Raw genomic sequence first — 22,776 nt, forward strand, 5'->3', positions numbered from 1 at the left:
TTCTCCTGTAAGTCCTCTGAGTTTATTTCCCCCTGCTCCCAGCGATCTGGTCTACAGGCTCAGACTGAGCATGCCCAAGAGCAGATCAGCTGGCTCCAGGTATCCCCTCTGCCTCCTACACTCCCATCTCTCCCTCAGTGAGAGTTATAGGTACATCCCATCACACCTAGGGTGACTAGATGTCCTGATTTTATGGGGACAGTCCCAATTTTTGGGTGGGTCTCTTATATAGGCTCCTATTATCCCCTACCCCTGTCCCAATTTCTCACATTTGCTGTCTGGTCACCCTAATCCCACCTCTCCGGCTTTTCTCTGCACATGTGAAATAGGTTGTGTGTCTTTCATGATAGAAGATCAGGACTAAACTTTTGCTGACCTCCTGTAAAGGGGAAAACTAACCACCAATGCCACCTAGTGGTCAGGCTGGGGTAAGGTTGCCAATTTTGGTTGGATGTATTCCTGGAGGGTTCATCACATGACATAATCTTTAATTAAAGATTAATCTTTAATTCCAGGAGACTCCAGGTTGATCCTGGAGGGTTGGCAACTCTAGGCAGGAGTGCAGCAGGCGGTTGCCACTTTTCAGTTCTAGTCCTGTTCTTCAGCTCCCCAAAGGACTTCAGGGCTTTTTCCTTAGCTTTGTGGAAATAACTTAGCCTTCTGCCTGTCAACCAGGGCCGGCTCCAGACCCCAGCGCGCCAAGCGCGCGCTTGGGGCAGCATTTTGCCGGCAGGCTGGCAGCCGGCTCCGGCGGACCTTCCGCAGTCATGCCTGCGGGAGGTCCACCGGAGCCGCGTCTTCGGGGGACCTCCCACAGGCATGACTGCGGAGGGTTCGCTGGTCCCGCGGCTCAGGTGGACCTCCTGCAGACGTGCCTGCGGAAGCTCCACCGGAGCCACGGGACCAGTGGAACCTCCACAGGCACGTCTGCCAGAGGTACTCCGGAGCCGCGGGACCGGCACCGCCAGAGCGCGCCCCGCGGCGCACCGCCCTGCTTGGGGCGGTGGGATTCTTAGAGCCGCCCCTGCTGTCAACATAGCTACTTAGGCTATGTCTACACTACAGCTTATGTCAGCATAAGTGACTAAGGGCTTGGCTACACTCAAAACTCCAAAGTGCTGCCGCAGGAGCGCTCCCGCTGGGCGAGAGCTCTCCCAGCGCTGCAGGTACTCCACCTCCCCATGGGGATTAGCTTAGAGCACTGGGAGCCGCGCTCCCAGCGCTGGGGCACTGTTTACACTGGCGCTTTACAGCGCTGTAACTTGCTGCACTCAGGGGGGTGTTTTTTCACACCCCTGAGCGAGAAAGTTGCAGCGCTGTAAAGCGCCAGTGTAGCCCAGGCCTAAGGCTATGTCTACACTGCACTTTTGTCGGTAAAACCTTTGTCAGGCAGGGGTGTGAAACCCCCACCCCACCCCTGACCGACAAAAGTTTTACTGACAAGAAGCACCAGCATGGTCAGTGCTTTGTTGGTGGGAGAAGCTCTCCTACTGACAAAGCCACTGCCACTTGTTGGGGGAGTTTTTATTTTGCCGGCAGGAGAGAGCTCTCCTCCTGAGGAGGCAGAGGCAGTGGAGGATGGAACGGCTTCCTAGCCTGCTGAGGAGTGTGCAGGCCCAAGGAACAGAAGGTAGCACGGGAGTCTTTAAGGCTGTGGAGCCGTGCATCAGTAAGCTCAGAGAAGAGCCCTGCTCCCTCAAATGGGGGATCCTGCAGAGTGGTCTGCATCTCCTGGGACAGACCAAGGACCGCAGCCAGGAGCTAAGCCTCATGACCACTGCGAAGGCAACCAGCCTGGCTGCCAAGTCCGTAGCATCCCAGACCATCTGGAGTGCGTCTGTCTCTACCGCTCTGCGTTCCTCCACCAAGGTGGCGAACTCCTGGACTCGGTCCTGTGGAAGGCCTCCTTGAACTTGCTGATGGAGTCCCACAGGTTGAAGTTGTACCTGCCTAGCAGGGCCTGACAGTTAGACACCTGAAGTTGCAGGATGGCCGTCGAATACACTTTTCTGTCAAGCAAGTCCAGCCTCTTGGTATCTTTATTTTTCAGTGTGTCACTCGCCTGGCCCTGCCTGGCCCTCCCATTGATGGTGGACATGACCAGGGACCCCGCTGGAGGGAATGATCCTGCACCGGGGGTGGTTGACACCTGGGAGACTGCCTAGGCGATGATGACCTGCGCCGTGGCGATCTCTGGTGGGAGGTCCAATGGTACCATGGGTATGGGGATCGGCATCGCAACTCAGGTATTCTGTGCCTCGTAGGTGTGAGGCGCCTGGGTCTTCTAGCCAGAGACCGAGGCTGTAGTCCGAGGCTGTGGCAATGGGGACCGACACCTGCAGTCTGGGGACCAGGGACATTCCACTGTTTTAGAGAGTGGTCCCATAACTGGCTTGCCCTTGGATGCTGGGGCCTTAGCCGGGTCCATTGTTTGGCTTGGTGTCTGCAGTGCTGGTTGGCCTACTTTTTCTTTGGCCACCGGGGCCGCTTTCGGCATTGAAGGCCCTATGGGAAGTCAGGGTCCCCTGCTGCTCCCGGGAGTTGGATCCCTAGCTGGACTAGGAGGGCTAACCACAGTAGTACTCTCATGAAGCTCCGGGGCGGGCATGTTGCCTGACACAGGTCCTTTGCCTGAAGCCCCCTTCCCCTCTTGTTCCGATGGGCCCGTTGACTTCTTAGGCACCAGGGAGGAGGAACGGTGCCAGGTGGGTTCCAGTGTCGGTGATGCGCTGTGTGCTGATGCAGAGGTGCCAGGTGTGGAGTCTGATCAAGAGGGCTCCGAGGCAGGATGAAGCGCAGCCTCCATGAAGAGGATCCCCAAACGGATATCCCGCTCCTTCTGAGTCCAAGGGGAAAAGTTTCTGGAGATCCTGCATTTGTCCATTCTATGGGACTTCCCCAAACACTGTAAACAGCTCTTGTGGGGGTCACTAATGGGCATCAGCCTGCTGCATGATGAACATGGCTTAAAGACTGGGGAAAGGGGCATGCTCCACTCCAAGGCGAAGTCCCAGCCGGGACTCTAACTATTAAACTACACTAACACTTAATGGTCTAACTAAGTACCTATAAATACAAAGGAGACAGAAAAATGGGTTGTAAGAACCACAAACGTTCTTGTGATGCAAGACAAGGCGCTCCGACCAACTGTCACTGGCGGTAAGAAGGAACCGAGAGGGTGTAGGGTCGGCGGCGCCTAATATACCGACACATGAGCGCGGTACTCCAGAGGGCGCCAGAGCCGCCCTACGGATACAGCTAAGGCAAAAATCTCTGACGACTGTGCTCATGCCGCATGCGCGCACACACCTAGACTGGAATTGACATGAGCAAGCCCTCGAAGAAAAAGAAGCAGCAGCTAAAGTATAAGACCACTCATCATGCTGTCTAGATGTTATGGAGATGATTGCCATAGAAATAATACAGATTAGAGATATAAATGTGTCTGTAAATGTCCTAAGAACTCAAGCAATAACAGAAATGTCCTTTGTTCTCCCTAGACTCATTTATATATATTTCAAAATTAATAAAAACTTCCCTGGCTCTTATCAATATTCAATTACTAAAATATACATAGAAGAAGAAAGGTGCTAAGTGAATGCCCTGGGCTCATTAACCAGTGATTATCTCCATCACCTTAGGTAGCTTGGAAATACTTGTCAATGTTTCACTTGTGCAGGGTGCAGGTATCTCTTTCTGTGGAGCTGACATTTTGCTGACACTTCATCAGACAGGATCCATCTGCTGAAAAGCAAAGTGAGGAACAGGAAATGCATCTCCCAATTAGACAGCATAGGAAAGGCACCATCTTTCTAGCATGTGCTTTAGACTAAATCCCTTTCCATTTCCATTTCCACTTTTATGTTTACCCCAGCTGGGAAGTTTCTTTTCTAATGCATTTCTAGTTTCCTAACTTACCTCATCAGGCTTGTCCCAGTGGCGGCTGCCCATTTTATTGACATTGTCTTGTGTTTAAGGCATGTGTGTTTGGCAATAAATAAATACATACAACTAAGAGCCAAAAATTCTGCCATCAGTTACTGGTGTAAATGCAAACAGCCCCATTGACTTCAGTGGAGTTACTCCAGTTTTACACCAGCATCGGCAGGGTAGAATCTGACCCTAAAGGCTCAGTCCTGCAAGGGACTAAGCTCCCTGCACTCTCCTGGAGGACCCTTCACAGGATTGGCCCTGTAGTAGTTGACTCTTTTTTGTAGTTTGATGTAGTGTTTAAAATCTCTTTTCTACTACCCAGCAGTTTTCCTTTAAAGTGACAATATGGAAGTGCCTCCCCTTCCTTATTACTCTTTTGTCAGTTCTGCAGAATCCTATTCAGACTCTGGTGTCTGGGAGATGCATTGTGCTAGCAATAAAATAGGCTGCTAACAAGGAAGTGTTAGCAAATCACATAACATCCCACTGCTGCAATAGTTCATTGAAGTACTGCCACAAGGAGCCTTTCTAAGCAAAACCGAAGTGGCAGCAAGGGAATAGCTGCTATCTCTTTTAATTAGAAGTATGTTGGTTAAAGCGAGTACCTCCATCATCAGGCAATGACTTTTGCCAGGCAGGAGCGGACATGCTGGCTGAAAAAAAGCACTATAATGATACCAAGAGAGTCTGGAGGACATTGAAAGACAAGCACGACCCTGGGTACCATTACCAGATCCACAAGTGATGACATAATCCAATAGCCAAAACAAGGTAGGCGTTCAGTGCCAAAACCTACCACTCCTGTCCTCTAGTCACCGCACTGATCAGTTTCAAAAGGCAATCCTTCCTCTCTCCTGGGACCCAGGAAGGGCACTCTGGGATTTGAACACTGGTGGGCCCAGGTCTGGGACACGGCCACACCAGCAGGCCTCATGGGATAAGTCTACACTGCGATAAAAGAACTGCACCAGCAAGCCTCAGAGCCTGGGCCTTGCACTCGAAGAGCTGAAAATGGCAGTGTAGATATTCAGGCTTGGGCTGGAGCCCAGGCTTTGAGACCCTCCTCCCTCATTGAGTTTCAGAGCCTGGGCTCAAGTCCAAATCTCTACACTGCTATTTTTAGCCTTGTAGCACAAGCCCCACTGGCCTGAAGTCACTTGCTGTGGGTTCTGAGACTTGCTGCTGTGGGGTTTTATTGCAACGTAGACATACTCAGTGGCAGTTTCAGTCATGACTGGTGCTAATGCTACAAGATTTGAGGGATAACAGTCTAGAGGCAGGAGTCTGAATTCTTGGGATATAGAGCTGGCTCTGCCACAGACTTGCTGTGTGACCTTGGGCAACTCAGCATGCCTTCGTTTCCCCTTCTGTGAAATGAGGATGATACTACTGATGTACTTTGCAGGGGTGTTCAGAGGCTTTGTTCCATAAAGCCCTGTGAGGTCATCAGAGGCAATGATGCTGCAGATGTGCAAAGTATTATTATTATTTCTGTTATTCCTATTACCATAGAGCCTCAGAGGCCCAGTCATGAACCAGGACCCCATTGCATTCTCTAATGACTTCCTTCCACTGAATATTATGTGAGTAAAGGGCAAGAGAAGGAGAATGTAGCTCTGAAACCCAGACAGGATGGAGCACACTTGGGGTTTGTCCACATTAGGGATTTTTGCACTGGTGTTGCTATGCCAATGTACTACTGCAATCTCCCCAGTGTAGATGTGTAGTACTGGTGTAAGGTGGGTCACCCGTGTGATGAGTAAGTGTAGCAACGCCAGGGCAAATTTCTGTCAAGTACATGGCACACAGCAATATTTAGAACAGGAAGTGAAGAATGCAGTTTCCAATTCAAACGGGTATATAGAGAGAAAGTTATTGCTTAGTATTATTTGTTATTTCTACAGCTGTAACACCTACGAGCTTCATTGTGGTAGGTGCTGTACAAACAGAACGAACGGACAGTTCCTGCCCCAAAGAGCTGACATTCTAAGCAAATTAAAGAAATTGCATTTCTGAAGGACAAGGAAGGGATTCAAAATCCAGAAGGCATTCAACCCAAACTCCACTACTTATATAGTGAGACATTGTTCAGTTGTTAGTGGAGCTGGAGACACTTAAAGGGACACAGTTAAAAAATAATTTACAGAAAAAATGCTTTATATAGTTGCATTACCTTAGGTATGAAGAACTTTAGAAATACTGGGCTTTCCACTGTCTATGCTTGTTGATTGTTGCTTTCCTCTCAGCGTGGATAGGTAAAATAGAGTCATTAATTTCACATGTATTTGTTTACAGTCAGTTTCTAATCCCTTTCACTTAGGTTCCCCATGACATAGTCCCCTAGAACAATGTTTCGGTTGCAAACACTGCATGAAAATGTTTGCTGTTGAATAAAAATAACCCAAACTCACTATTAGAACCAAAAAACAAAACAAAACAAAAAAAGCCACGCCAAAACATTTCTTTAGGTTGTAGGTTTTTAAAGAGCCTGGGTGTTTTTATTTGTTATAACACTGAAATTTGAGGCCACCTTTGAGCGGACGGCAGCCCTTTCTGCATATGCAGATCCTCTACGCTTGAGCTAATGAGAGGAAAGGTGAGCAGACAGCTATGGATATATATCCAGATTAGGACAGAAGATAGTTTTTTAGCATGTGTTAACTAGCCCGGTCTAACACGTGTTCTGTAACTTGAGGCAAGTTGACGCTAACATGTGCTACAGTACAACTTGCCTAATCTACACTAGAGTTATACGACGTGTATGTTAGAATGTGGTAATTAACACATTCTAACCCCCTTCCCCATACTTTTTAATCCTACTCTACAGATACCAGTCCTAGAAAAGCATGTTCACCTAAAGGAATAGCAGTGAGTTTGTTTAAATCGGAAGCTCTTTGGGACAGGGACTATCTTTTTATTCTCTATTTGTACAGCACTTAGCACAGTGGGTTCCTGGGTCTATGGCTGGCGCTTAGGGCGACCTGACAGCATGTGTGAAAAATCGGGAAGGGGTTGGGGGGTAATAGGATCCTATATAAGAAAAAGACCCCAAAATCGGGACTGTCCCTATAAAATCGGGACATGTGGTCCCCCTACTGGCACTCCTAGGTTCTACTGCAATACAACTCATATCCAATAATAATAAAGGTGTATTAATCAACGGAGAGGCTTTTGCATAGTTCAGACCTGATTCTCTGAGGTGCTGAGCACCTCCTGCAAGGTACTTGATGCTTTCACTTTAATTGACTTCAGAGAGGCTTGAGAGCACTCAAGCTGCTCTCATGATTGGGCCCTTAGCAAGGGCTTCATGAGTACACCTGATGAATTCTGTTTACCTGAACCTTCCTGAGCCTGTTCTTCTGCCCATCCCTAGCCTCAGAAGAGAGGTTATAAATGCTAAACATACTTGAATAGTTCTCTGTGTACGTGCTGCTGACAGAAGTGTTGCCACTTGCTTACCTCTACTGCTCAGATCATGTATCATAATAAGACTGTCTCTCAGGGTTCAGGCTGGCATGTTATACTAGCCAGGACACATCTTTCTCAGCAACTTGGTCACATTCCATATTCTGTCATGGGTTGTATGCACAAGAGAATAACTGCCTGAAAACTAGCCCCAGGCAAATTATTTTGCACTTACCACATTCATCTTCAGTCATAAAATTATGGAAATGATCAGGCCTTTCATATTGAAAGGGAAAATTCTCCTTTTCAATCTGTATTGCTTATCTCTTAGCTACTGGGTTGCCCAATTAATATTTGTAAACTGCTTTATCGTTCTCTGATGCTAGGCACTAGAGAAGTTCAAATGTAGTTATTATCCCCAGTGTAGTTCTCTCCATGACACATTCTCCACTCCTGCATATAGAACATCCCTTTGGGTCAATGGCAGTGCTCTGAGCAGAACAAGTGAAAAACATGGAGTGAGGCTAAGCAGACTGCCTTAGGGATCAGAGTGGAAGAGTTTTCTCTTCACTGTAAGAATTTCCACTGCTCCACTTTCTGAGCTGGTTGTGGAGATGTAGCATACATTGCCCTGGTTCACACCACTAAATTACTTCAATATAAGTACGAATTATTCACACCCTTGAGTGACGTAGTCATACTGGCCTAAGCACCGGTGTGACAGCGCTACGTCAGCTGCCAACATAACTACTGCCTCTCACAGAGGTGGATTAGCTAAGCCAATGGAAGAAGTTCTCTCCCATTGGCATAGAGCGTCTTCATTAAAGCACTACAGCGGTGCAGCTGTGCCGATGCAGTGTTTTAAGTGTAGACCTGCCTTTTGTTACAGCTACATTATCAATAGCTAGAACAGGGGTCAGCAACCTACGGCACGCATGCCAAATACGGCACGCAAGACGATTTTGAGTGGCATGCAGTTGCCTGCCATGGTCCCAGCCCCACTCAGCCCCCGTGCCCGCCGCTCTCCCCTGTAGGGGCAGGAGGCAGAAGCTTGGTCCTGCAGCAGCCAAGCTTTCCCCCTCCCCCACTTCTTCCCCCCCAGCATGCTGCTTTCCTGCCCCTCCTCCTCTCCTTCCCTGCACCGATCAGCTGATGGCCCTTGCGAGGGGGAGGGGGAAGCTTGGCTCACTGTTCCGTAGAGGAGGCAGAGAAGAGGTAGGGATGGAGCCTGGGGGAAGCAGGTGGAACAGGGCACATCCCATTCAGCCCCCTGCCATGAGCCGCTCAGGGTAGGGGGTTGGGAGCACCCCCACAAGCTGAGCACCCCAGCCCTCTGCCCTGACCCCTGAAGCCCCCACACCCAGCCTTCTGCCCTGCATTTAACATGTATTACCAGCACGCAAAACTTTAAATTAGAGTGAATAAATGAAGACTCAGCACAGCACTGCTGAAAGGTTGCCGACCCCTGAGCTAGAAAGTGCCTGTTTTGCCAGCAGGATTCCCTTTCTCCAGGGGATACTAGAAGTGCTATGATTTATGTGGGTTTCAAGGGTTCTCTGCACTCTGAAAAATCCTCCTACTACAGGATTGTGATAGAAAAATTCCTTCTTTTCTGGAGTGGTTCCAGCTTTTAGAGTCTCTGGAAGGAGCCATGGTACATTAGCTTTATTTCTAATGTCCCCCTCCCCCGCACCCACACACACACACACACATCTTGGATCACCCAGGGTCTTTTACAAAATCATAAATATTTTCTAACACACAACACAAGCAGTAACATTTCACAAACTCTTGAAATTTGAAACAGAACAAATTGAGGGGATTGAATACAGGAGAAAGTGGGAAAGGGAAATAAATGTGAAGCCTCCACGATGCTACTCAACTAAACCTTGGGGGCAAAAAAAGGTTTAAAGATTTTTTTTTGTTTGCTTTTTAATTGGGCAAGGTGATCTGAGTGGATTCCAAAGGGGGCACGCTCTGCCCCCTATGGCCTACCACAGGAATAGCACAACTGATAATCAATTGACAGGTTTGTCTGCACTGAAAATTTAACAGAGTTTTCCCTTTAACACACTCTGTATTCACACATCAATGCACCACTAGTCGTGCTGCACAGTGAAGGGAGCACCATGTCCTGAGCTATCAGACAGACCCTAGTTAGCAATAAGCAGGATAAGCTACACCAAGGTTAACTTCAGTGAAAACTGGGTGGCCACTACCAGCCAGTCACAACAATCAATAGATGATGGTCCTTCAGTCCCTTCCCACAAGCTCCTGAGCACCCAATCCTGTGTACTAACTTGCCATCTAACTATGCTCTGATCCCTCACTGCAAAGGATCAACCAAAGTGGACAGCAATGCAAGGAAAATATAAAAGCGCTCACTGTGAGCTACCAGAAGACAATTTCCAGGTCTGGTACTGCCCTGATGAGCTACCCATTGCATGATGCTCTGTTCTCAGTAGCATCCTGAGCATGGAGCTCCATTTCAGTTGAGAATCATCTGTAGAAGTGGGAAGGGTGTGTGTTGCAATTTGGATGTATGCAAGGATAAGGAACTCTCCCCCTCTGGCCAGCCAGCCCCCTAGGGAGGGAGAGGACCTTGGCCCCAAACTGCAGTATCTCTTAGTTGATCCAGACCTGGAGGAGCACAGCGGGGTGGAGAAGAAGAAGAACCATAAAGAAGAACCAAGGGAGGATACAGCCATAGTGATCCAAAAGGCCCTGCATAAAGACGGAGCAGTATCCTTTCCAGTTAGTGTACTTGCTTGTTTTCTATGGTGGCCTTAGGGTGGATATATGTTTCATGTAAATTGCACTGGTACAGCTCAAGAACCCCATCTGCACAAATCCCACAAACATTTCAGGGATATTTCCAACTATTACAATCCTGGAGACCAGAACAGCATTAACAACCTTGCAAACCTTCATGCCTACTGTGCCAACTGTGGCTTTACCAACCAGGAACTGATTGGCATCCACAGACTGTTACAAATCTGTTGGTAGCCTCCACAGGGCGAAAGCCACACATTTCTTCTCCTCCCACCCCTTACCTCATCATCTGCAAGCATTGGCATGCAAACATCCAGCATCTTTGTCTGTCTGAAGTGGCACTTAGGTCCACCTGCTTACCATCTTCTTGGATGCAATCCATCCATTGCTTCCTCAGCTTTCCTGGGCGGGGGACGGGGAGGCTCTTTCCTAATCTGGCAGGAAAAGGTGCTATCTTCACCATGTCTTCTTCATTCATCCTCTGTTTGTGTCGATACAGCGAAGTCATGCTTCCTAGATTTTGTCAGCCACATCATAGACTGACTTCCATCCTAATGCTTTCATTTTGAAATCTGTCTCTTCATGTAACGCCTCTTATGGCACAAAAAAATCTCATCTCAAACACCTACAGGGCTTGAAACTGCCATCTCTTTACCACCCATGCTTCTGCACCATACAGCATTGTGGGGTGCACTATTGTTCTATACAATTGGGCTTTTAGTCTCAGTGGCATACAACACGGGAGATGTTATTCCACACTCTTCCAGCACTCCCCAGTTTAGACTGTATCTCACACTCTAGATCACCATCTTCTGTGACCCACCCACCAAAATACTTGAATTGGTCAGTCTGATTTAGTCTCACTCAGTTAATCTCTATGCCCAGTTTCCCTGTGGCACCTCTATTGGCCAATAGACCTCAGTCTTTTTTTTTTTTTTTTTTAAGGTTGTCCTTATTTCAATGTCATCTGCATATAGCAGCTTCTCACCTTTTCCTATTAGGATCATCCTGTTGACATAGTCCATCAATGTGATAAAAAGCAGCAGACTGAATGCCAACCCCTAGTGCAGCCCAACTTTCACTTCAAAGGGACTTGTCATTCCAACATATGTTTGGATCACTGGTTTGGATCACTCACCATAGCTATTAAATCATTAGACAATCCATATTTCCTCAACACTGGTGTGAGAATCCTTCTGGCCATTTTATCAGATGCCTTTTCTAGGTCTATAAAAGCACAGAAGCCATCTTATGGATACTCTAACTGTTTCTCTATCACTTGCCGAATTACAAAACGTGGCATCTGTGATTCCTTATATTTTCCTAAAGCCAAATAGTTCTTGTCTGAGGAGTAGCTCCATCATTCTCCTAATCCTAGCATCAGGGGTGAAAGTAATTTACAGGACTTACCGGTACTGCCGGAGTCCTGAGGGGGGCGTGGCCTCATCCAGAAGGGGCATGGCCTCATCTGGAAGGGGCGTGGCCTCAAGATTTAAAGGCCCTGGGGCACCAGCTGTGGCTGGGAGACCCAGGGCCTTTAAATCAACCAGGGCCTCCCAGCTGCAGAGGTAGCTGGGAAGCCCCCAGAGCTCAGGGGCAAATTAAAGGGCCCGGGGCTCCGGCTGCCGTGGGGAACCCTGAGCTTTGTGGGGCTGGGGCAGGTATTTAAAGGGCCAAGAGCTCCTGCTGCTGAAGGGAGCTCCAAGCCCTTTAAATCCTGGCCCCAGCCTGGCCACTGGAGCCGCGGCCGGGATTCAAAGGGCTCTGGGCTGCCCACAGCAGCGGGGAGCTCTGCGCCCTTTAAATCTCAGCTAGGCAGGGGTTTTAAAGGGCTCTGGGCTGACCACCGCCGCGGCAGCCCAGAGCCCTTTAAATCCGGCCCCAGCCCAGCTGCCGGAGCCGCGGGCGGAGGGTTTAAAGGGTTCTGGGCTGCCAGCTGCGATGGGGAGCCCAGAGCCCTTTAAATCCCCGCAGCGAAAGCTGGTGCAGTCCGGCATGGTGTACTGGCTCTTGCTGGTACACCGTACCGGCTTGTACCGGCTTACTTTCACCTCTGCCTAGCATTCAAGATACTTTCCAGTAACTTCATCTCTTAATGGTTTCTGTAGTCATGGAGGCTTCCTTTCTTACGTACTGAGACTAAGACAGACTTGCACCAATCTTCAGGATTTCTCTCGTCACACTGTACAGCTTAAACCATTCTGTTCATCCATTTTATGCATCTCTTGACCAAGACTTTCTGCCATCACATCATCAGGTCCTACTGCCTTAACATTCTTCATTCCCTGGACTGCATTTCTCACCTTCTTCTCTGTCATGTCAGACTCAGACACCGTATTAGGATCACAGATTTGCAACTCCATCAAAAAAAGTGTGCTTGCCTCATGTAAGAGACTCTCCAAGTATTGTTTTCTCCTCTCCTTCACTTGTTCAGATGTTACTAGCTGTTTCTCTTGGTCACCATTTCCAAATGGTATTGGCGACACCATCCTCCTTCCCTTTGCGTCTTGTTTTTGAAATGCTATAGATGGATAGTGATGCACTTCTGAAAAGTTATTCACCTCATCTGGGCATTCGGCTACTCAAAGGCCAAGGCGAGCTCCTCACAAACCTCCAAGAATTGGGCTTTCCTCAGGCAAAAGTTCTGGACCCACTGCTATTCATCCCATGTTTCCATCACAATGTAGTCCCACCGCTCTCTGCTTATGGTCCTGGTGAAAAGCAAAGCGCAGCAAGTTGTGGTGCTATGAACCACAGAATATGCACCGAGACAGCTGTACTGTCTCTCACGGACAGATATAGCACCAGTGAGGATACAGGGCATGGCAGCAGCCTGCAGATGCAGACATTTTTGTCCAGTGAGTTAGGCTACCACATGTTAATTGACCCATGACTATTTATCCCATGGTTAACATGCATCGAAGACATAGCTTAATACACATTGGTGGGACCCCCTGCAAGGGAGGTTGAGAGAGAGAGAACAGCTGCCAGCACAAAAGGCATGACCGCAGGGAGAAAGAAAAAGGGAGTGGTCTCTTGGACCATAATCTAAGTCAATTTTTAAATTAACATCAATGTGCAACCTTTAAAAAAAAATGGCATGAATTACTGAAAGAAATGGGAGGGAAAAACCAAAGTATTGGAACTGTAATAGGAGGGGAAACAGGAACATTCAAAAGAGTAAATCATTACCAAAAAACCTTGCATACAAGGAATTCAAGTGATATTTGCATTGTCAGGGGAATGAACATGACAAAGCATATTTACTTTCCATCGCTAAGTTCTATGAAACATTTTGGATGACCAGGAAAATCCTGTGAGTAAAGCAGTGAAGGTCATATAAGGCACATCAATAGTTTCAGAATGTAGACAATTAAAGAAAACAAAGAAGATAAGAGCAAGAAAAATTGCAAGTGCAAAGAGGATTTCATAGAATATTAGGGTTGGAAGAGACCTCTGGAGGTCATATAGTCCAATCCCCTGTTCAAAGCAGGACCAACACCAACTAAATCATCCCCGTCAGCGCTTTGGCAAGCCAGGCCTTAAAAACCTCTAAGGGTGGAGATTCCACCACAACCCTAGGTAACCCATTCCAGTGCTTCAACACCCTCCTAGTGAAATAGTGTTTCCTAATATCCAATCTAGACCTCCTGCCCTGCAACTTGAGACCATTGCTTCTTGTTCTTTCATCTGCCACCACTGAGAACCGCCTAGCTCCATCCTCTTTACATGATATTAAGACAAATGTGAGATTTCACATAATGTGTGTGAAACCAGAAACATTAATGAGATGTTTCCTTGCCTCAGTGTACTGGAGACAGCCTGGGAACAGGGGCGGCTCCAGGCACCAGCAAAACAATCAGGTGCTTGGGGCGGCACATTTCTAGGGGAGGCATTCTGGCGCTGGCCATCATAGGTGTCGACTCTGGGGCATGGGGAGAAAGTGCCCCCGCTGCCCCCACTTGCCGCCCCAGCTCACCTCCGCCAGCTCCCCTGAGGCCCAGCCGCCACTTCTCTTCTCCCCCCTCCCTCCCAGGCTTGCTGTGCGTGAAACAGCTGTTTGCGCAGCAAGTCTGGGAGGGAGGAGAAGCCGAGCGGCAGGCGCTCGGGGGAGGCAGTGGTGGTGGAGCAGAGGTGAGCTGGAATGGGGAACGGTTCCTCTACCCCTCCTTACTTCCTGCGCCCCACCACCCTAGCTCACCTCTGCTCCGCCTGCTCCCCTGAACGCACCACTGCTCCGCTTCTCCACCCTCCCTTGCCTGAGAGAGAGTGGGGAGAAGCGGAGCGGGGGCACACTGGGGGGAGCAGGCGGAGCGGAGGTGAGCTAGGGTGGGAGGTTGTGGGGGCCCCCAGGAAGCAATGGGGAGGGAAATGCTGCACACCTGGGGGAGGAGGGGATGCTGGGGATTTGGGGAAGGGGTTCAGAAAGGGTGGAGTTGGTGAGGGGCCGGGGGGCATAAAAAAAAAGGGAGGGGCGGCCAAAAATTTTTTTGCTTGGGGCGGCAAAAATCCTAGAGCTGGCCTTGCCTGGGAAACAGGCCAGAAGCAAAGATGAGTTTTCTGAGGGGGAAGAGGGGAAATGGGCGTTACTTACCTGTAACTGGAGGGTCAAGATATGTGGTCCCTATTTGTATTCTACACATGGGTACGCATGCACTCCATGTACCTGAGACTGGAGATTTCTATTAAGTAGTTTCCGTTCGTCTTTGCCTATGGAGGTGCTCTTCTTGTGTTCTAAAGTGAGGGTGTAACGGGCTGCATGGGCTGACCCCTCTCCAGTTCCTCCTCTTACTGCAAAATCAGGAAAGATCCAAAGCAGATGGGAAAGAGGGTGGGTAGTGGAATATAGATAGGGATCACATATCTCAAAGAGCCTCCAGTTACAGATAAATAATCTCAATTTCTTCAAGTGCAGGCCTTTATGCATATTCTCATATGGATGGTAGAAACAGGATTCAAACAGGATGAGGGTGCCAGGATGCAGTTGGAATAGATGCCTGCATGACTGCAGCCCTCACAGCTGTGCCTGCTGAAGAGGCTTGGACTAAAGCATAACGTTCTGTGAAGATACAGATGGAGCTCCAGGTAGCTGCTCTACAAATGTCCAGTACAGGCACTTTTACTTGAGATTGCTTGTGATCTAGTGGAATGGGCTCTCACCCTGCTCAGGGGAGGAATAGGTGCCAGCAGATAAAGAACAATGCAGCCAGAGATCACCTTAGAGAGTCTCTGAGTAGATAGTGCTTGTCCTCACAATTGCTCCGCTATAGTGGCAAATAACTTTGGTGACTCCTAATCACTTTTGTTCTTTGTAGACAAAAATGCCAAAGCTCATCTGGCATCAGGAAGTCTCCACCCCCTTATTGGAAGTATGAAATTTTGAAAAGAAATTACCTTGGGGATGAATTTTGGGTGGAGTCGAAGGGAAGCCTTCTTATGAAATATGGTGTACGGCAGGTCAGCCTCAGTTCATTCATCCTTCTGGCTCAAGGGATGGTGACTAGGAATGCAACCTTCATTAAGATGTGGGACATAGAACACGTGGACAGCAATTTGAAGGGTGGGCTGATAAATGCTGAGAGTACAAGGTTGAGGTCCCATTGTGGTGCTGGTTTCATCATTGGTGGGAAGGTCCTAACAAGACCCTTCAGAAATCTAATTATTGTTGGGTGAGTAAATATAGAGTGGCTTTTTACTGGAGGATGGAGGCATACATTGCTGCTAGGTGCTCCAGCAGCAAACTAATGGAAAGCCCTAAAGTCTTCAGGAACAAGAGGTAGTTTAAAATATCAGGGATATCTGCTGCTTCTGGGGATAACTGTTTCAGTTGCATCCAAACTAGAGAAATGCCTCCATTTAGCCAGATAACATTTTCTAGTGGAATCTTTTCTACTTTGAATGAGAATAGATTTAAAAGCCTTCGAACATGAGCGTTCTGGGTCTGATGCTCATCCAAATACCAGTGTCAAGGTTTCTTTCCCCACTTTGAACTTTAGAGTACAAATGTGGGGACCTGCATGAACACTTCTAAGCTTAATTACTAGCTTAGATCTGGTAACGCTGCCACCAGCCAGAAATCAGTGTCTGGCACACATTCTGTCCCCCCAAAACCTTCCCTGGGGAACACAGATCCAAATCCCTTGGATCTTAAAACAAGGAAAAATCAATCAGGTTCTTAAAAAAGAAAGCTTTTAATTAAAGGAAGAAAAGGTAAAAATTATCTCTGTAAAATCAGGATGGAAAATGCTTTACAGGGTACTTAGATTCATAGAGCCCAGAGGAAACCCCCTCTAGCCTCAGGTTCAAAATTACAGCAAACAGAGGTAAAAATCCTTCCAGCAAAAAGGAACATTTACAAGTTGAGAAAACAAAATTAAGACTATTACGCCTTGCCTGGCTATACTTACAAGGTTGAAACATGAAAGACTGATTCAGAAAGATTTGGAGAGCCTGGATTGATGTCTGGTCCCTCTCAGTCCCGAGAACGAACAACCCCCAAAACAAAGAGCACAAAACAAAGACTTCCCTCCACCAAGATTTGAAAGTATCTTGTCCCCTTATTGGTCCTCTGGTCAGGTGTCAGCCAGGTTTACTGAGCTTCTTAACCCTTTACAGGTAAAAGAGACATTAACCCTTAACTATCTGTTTATGACAACCAGGCTGTGAGATACAGGGAGTTCGGGCTGGGATATTTGATCTCGTCATTAACAGATCTAGGAAGGGACAGTAGTATAGGAGGAAGGGTCAGCATTTGTATGCAGTCTGGAAACCAGAATTATCTGAATTAGTTGGGTGTGAGAATGACTCAAGCTTTACTGTGATAAATCTTTCATAAAACCTATGGTAACAGAGGGAGGGGAGGAAAGGTGTACCTCAGTGGTCCTTTCAGGATAACAGGAGGACCTCTCCCCTGAGGCCTGGCCCAGTGCTGTGCTGGAGCAGCATATGTTGCACTTCTTGTCTTAGGGTATGGCTACACTTGCAAATTTGCAGCGCTGCAGCAGGGTGTGAAAAAACACCCTCTGCAGCACTGCAAATTGCGGCGCTACAAAGCGCCAGTGTAGTCAAAGCCCCAGCGCTGGGAGCGCGGCTCCCAGCGCTGTCCGTTATTCCCCACAGGGAGCTGCAGTACGGACAGTGCTGGGAGAGCTCTCTCCCAGCGCTGGGGCTTTGACTACACTTAGCGCTTCAAAGCGCTGCCGCGGGAGCGCTGCCGCGGCAGCGCTTTGAAGCGCTAATGTAGCCATAGCCTAAGAGGCAAACAGGTCCCAGGTGTTGCTCACTGCACTGGTGGTCTGGGGAGAAGTGATCACTAGAATTCTGTACACCTGGTAGATTAGTAACTTACATGTAATGTTGTTCCTGATGCACCAGTTAGATAAATTGACTGTCTCTATGTTGAAAGAGAAAGACATTTGGATTGTTTTCTGTTTTTGTAGTTCGAACACTTAATGCTGCTGAACCACACCAGAATTTTAAGAGTAACAAAGAGGAAAGCTTTGACTCTGGCAACTGAAGAGATACTTAGGGACTTGAGCAAATGTGGCCCATACCCTTTGTAGTGCGGTCGCCTTCTCCTTGGGTTGGAGAGAGGCCACACCGCCTTACTACGTCACCAGAATTGCTGTCTAGTATCCAAGGAATTAACAAATCAGGTGCTAGCGCCTTGACCATCCTGGCGGCCAGAGCACCAGACAGTCTGTAGGCTCAGCTCCTCAGGCAGGGCAGAGCAAATAAGCAATTTGTATGTTCTGGCCCTCAGGTAGGGCTGAGCTAACAAGCAGTCTATAGGTCCACACCCTCAGGTGGGTCAGAGCCCCAAACAGCCTGTCTTCCCAGCTCTGGCAGATGGCAGACAAATGCAGGCCTTTTGGCCTATGGTGGGGAGGCTGCCGCCCCAGGGTTTGAGTTGGCAACAGGGAGTAAGGGGACTTGGGCCCACCCTACTCCACCAGATCCCAGCCCAGAGCCCTAACAGTGGTGGAATGTTCCGCCACGGGGTCAGCAGGGACTCACCCGCAACATGCTGACATGGATTCAGGCCACAACCCAACTAGACGATAGTCTAGTGTCCCTGGGACACTTCCTGCTACCCTTTTGTTAGGTACCTTGGCTCCGTGGGTGTCCTCCATCTCCCTGACGCAGATAGACAGTGGCAGTCCCAGCAGTTCCTCTGCGGACTCGGTCTCCTCCAGGGGCAGGGCACTGCTTGGTTCAGCAGCAGAGTCAGAGGCCTGCAGCAAGTCAGGCACATTGGTCTTCTTCCCTGGCTTGGCTCCAACTGAGCTGGAGGATCCACCTTTTGTATTTCCTGTTCCACCTCTCAACTTCTGGTGGGAGGGGATAGCCCAGCCTGACTCTGCCCACCCGAATGCAGAGAGTGGTCTCTCCCCCTCTGGCTCACAGGGGGACCACACTGCCTCCTGCATCCTCCCAAACCTCATATTTAAAAAAAGACATAGGTCCTGGTCCTGGAAATGTTTGCTACTGATGTAGAGCATACTACTAGGCCTTGTTCCATTGGAGTTAATGGAACAGCAGTGCTTGCAGGATCCAAGTTTTCAGGTAGTGGTACATAAAACACCTCTCCCACGATGGAAGTGATGAGCAGAGTTCGGCAGGAATTAGCATCTGGTTTTACTCACATGGAGTATCAGTGTCTTGAACATAGGAATGCACAGCAGCCTTTACAAGTCTACAGTTGCCCCAAAACTAGAAGGGTTTGTAAATACCTCAGAGGGAGAGACATTAGATCTAAAAGAAACTTTACTAAAAAGAGGGCAAGGCCTTCAAAGCAGCTCATCCAATTTAATGGAGAGTGGTGAAGTGGGGTAGGTAGAGGTGGACAGGAAATGTAAAAATAGATTGGGCAAAAATGAGGAGAGGGATTATCCCTAATAAACAAACACACTACGAGACACTGACATGGAAGAGGATGTGGGGTTGAGATGGGGCAGACCCTTAGCCAGCAACTCAGTGTTTGGCATCGGTTACAATGAGACAACGAATAGCACCCACGACAGAAGGCAATGTGTTGCGATGCTGATCACGAACACTTCTGCGTATTGTTCACAATTGTGGGCACCACATCACAGGACAGCAAAAGCAGTGAAGAATTAGCAAGAGGTGCAGAGGAGGGCAAAGGTGGTATGTGTCTCCAGGGTTAGCATTATGTGGAGAAGGAACACTAATTCATATTGATTTAAAAGGGGAATGAGGAGACCTTCTGATGATCTCCTAGGCCCTGGTGGGGGTTCACTATTGTAGCCCTGTGGGGAGCATTTGCCTTTTTTATAATTACTGAGATCCTGAGATTTAAAGGGCAGCAACACTGATGTCCCACACTGAGTGGAGGTGGCACCACCAAGGCCTCCTTTTCCCAGCACATTGCTCTTTGAACCATTCTTATTATGTAGCTTCCTCACCACTAGGGGAGCCTTTCAACTTTAGGTGGCCATGCATAGGGGACCACTTTCCTAGAGGAGACTGGCCAATTTCTCACCCTCTGCCACATGCCTTCTCTCCTGGCTGTAGAATCCCTGTGTACTCCATGCATGATTCTGTCACTGCTCTAGGACCAGGTTCTCCAGCATTTTATGCTGATTTCTTACCCTCTGCCCAGGTCTCTTCATGTACAAACTTCCCTCTCCTGACCCCAAAAGCCTGGTCTTTGGACCCTCCCTTTCCCTCCTTTCTAATTGAAAGGAGACATTATCCCATGGTTGAAGAATGGAGGCCTGGGTGCAATTCCTGGCTCTGCCCACGGACTTGCAGTGACTTGCCCAAAGCCACACTGCACCTCTCCATGACTCCATTTATCCCCATTTTATCAATGGGGATAATGATACTAACTTTGCAAATCACACTGAGATCTATGGCTGTTAAGTGCAAATTAATCTGTTACTATTATGATTATTGCCAGGGTGGAGCACGTTATCCAGCCCTAGTCCCAGCAAGCAAGTGGGCCAAAATTTCTTGGGTCACATTAGGAAACTCAAGGCTATAATACTAAGAAGGATTAACATCTTTTTTCTTAAAATTGGGCTTCTAGAGTCAATCAACCTATGGGGAATTCTAATCAAGCTCCTTTCACCTTAAACCAGACAGTGAGACATGCCTCTTTGTTGTCTCTTGCTCCTCTTTATGCCTTGTCTCTCTCCTTGGATATTAGCAGGGATAGTCAGTCTAAGGCAGTGGTGAGCTGGAGCCGGTTCCCACCGGTTCGCAAGAACCAGTTGTTAAATTTAGAAGCCGGTGTAGAACTGGGTGGGTGCGCAAACAACTCCACATCTGGCCCGCGGGACCATCCTGTCTCCGGCCCACCTGAGCTCTCAGCTGGGGAGGCTCCCTTGGCCCCTCCCCCGCTTCCCCTTCCCTCACAGAGCCGCAGGGTGCTGAGCTGCCGGCGCCAGCGCTCTGGGCATGCTTTGAGCGGCATGGTAAGGGGGGTGGGAGGCTGAGAGCTCCAGTGGGCCACGTGGCATCCTTACATGCTGCCCTGAGCAGCATGGTAAGGGGGCCGGGCCGGGGCTGGGAAGAGGGGTTAGATAAGGGGCAGGGCGCAGTTGGAGGGGGCGGAGGTTCTGGGGGGGCGGTCAGGGGCTGGGTAGGGTGGGAGTTCCGGGGCTCTGTCGGGGTGGTGATGGATGGGGTCGGGGCAGTAAGAGGACAGGGAGTGGGGCAAGTTGGGTAGGGGGTGGGGTCTTGGGGGGCAGTTAGGGTGGGGGGGGTGTCTCAGCAGGGGGTGGCCAGGGGACAGGGAGCGGGGGGTTGATGGGTTGCAGGTTCCAAGGGGGGCAGGACGTGGGTGGGATGGGGGGACAGGCTGTTTTGGGGGGCACAGCCTTCCCTACCCAGCCCCCGATACAATTTTGCAACCCCGATGTGCAGGGTCAGCTTTAGGAAGTACAGGGCCCAATTTCGACAGCACCCCGGCAGGGATGACTAAAAAAAAAAAACAACAACCATGTGGGGCTTGTACTCACCAGGCGGCACTCCAAGTCTTCAGCGGCACTTCGGCGGTGGGTCCTTCACTCGCTCCGGGTCTTCAGTGGCACTGAAGGACCCACCGCTGAAGTGCTGCCGAATACCCAGAGCGAGTGAAGGACCCGCTGCCGAAGACCCGGTAGGGAACTGGTTGTTAAGATTTTGGCAGCTCATCACTGGTCTAAGGTACTGCCTCAAGGCAGTACAACAGTTACACCTGCTGGGTGGGTGCAGGGCCAGTTCCAGGAAAGTGTCCAGCAGGCCCCTGGGTTTTCACCTGAATCCATATTGTTGTAGCTGCAACAATCAGGATCCCTTGAAGTTTCCACAAGTGGCTTGTTTTTCTTAGCAAGTTACCTGCAATTTTGAGTCCCAAGCATAGATCTCCATAAAAGCAAGCAAATTAATCTGAGCTGGGAAGTTTTAGAGAAGTCAAAAGAATGTTTCTTCCAGTCTTTTGCCTCCTTATTTTCCCCTCTTGCGAGGCTGAGTCTGAACAGAGTGTATGTGAGGATTTCAATTCAGTGTGGGGATGAGAAGTACAACTTTAAGAAACAGAATGGGCCACATGCATCTGTCCCAGTTACTACTCATTTCCTATTCTTTCCCCACTCCCTGTAAGTACTGTGAGGGCACATCCCAACTACTGCTATTATGTGACTATGGAGATAATGGCAAATACAAAATATTTTTATTCCTTTCTCCTTACCAGAAATTTCCAGGCTGACTTTCCATCATCTTTTACCAATAGCAACCCAAGTCAACATTTCGTATTGCAATATGGGGGCAACTATCAGGTTTTTCACCCAACTCCTACATTTTAAGAATCTTCTCCCATTCCCCCACCTCCAGCGACAGATGCCAACTTTGTGCTTTACACCACCATGCAAGAAGATAGGGGTCTGGTTCCTTTCCCAGCAGAGGCACCCTTAGCCCTCAGCAATGATTCCCTGCAGTGCTCTGTGAATGGGGAACTTCAGTCTTTTCCCCAAGCCCAATGCTTGGAAAAACAATAAATGAAGTTGGCACTCAAAAATCAAGGCAAAACCCCATGGTTATTCCCAAAACAGGATGGCTCTGTTGCCCACTCCGTGGGAGTTTTGCTTAAAACATATTATGTCAACAGAATCAAAATAATCTATGTAAAACTTCACGTTTAACGCACATCTGAGGGAACAAAGAGGTAGCATTTTTGGCATATAAAGGTAACACCAATAGCCCCAAATGTCTTGGCACTTCCCCCACACATCTGCCAACAAGCTGACAGCCCTACAGCTGGTCTTCAGAAACCAAGTGTCACTGTGGAGATGGGGGGGACTAGCAGGAGCAAAATAAGGTTGTTTTGGTAGGTAGCTGTATTGCCCAGTAGTAGTATTTGGTTTCTCTCCTAAACTGTTGCAGAACCAGGACAGGAAAAAATCATGGCAGTCACAGGGCCAAATTCGAATGGAATGGAAGGGAGTGTAAGTTACATGTCAGCAAAGGGGTTTCTGGGGAGCTTAATTTGGTATGATTTAAATATAAGAGGCTACAAAAAGGTGTAAATCACAGCAGCACAGACTCCTTTACACATCACTTCACAGGTTTAGACGGCAGGAACTATCATCCACAGGGAGGGGATTTTAAAAGAAGCAGATTCTAAAACTCCCTACATTTCCCTGGGCTCTAGAATCTTGAGCT

This window comes from Mauremys mutica, chromosome 2, assembly GCF_020497125.1.
Source record: "Mauremys mutica isolate MM-2020 ecotype Southern chromosome 2, ASM2049712v1, whole genome shotgun sequence".
In the NCBI taxonomy this organism is placed as follows: domain Eukaryota; kingdom Metazoa; phylum Chordata; order Testudines; family Geoemydidae; genus Mauremys; species Mauremys mutica.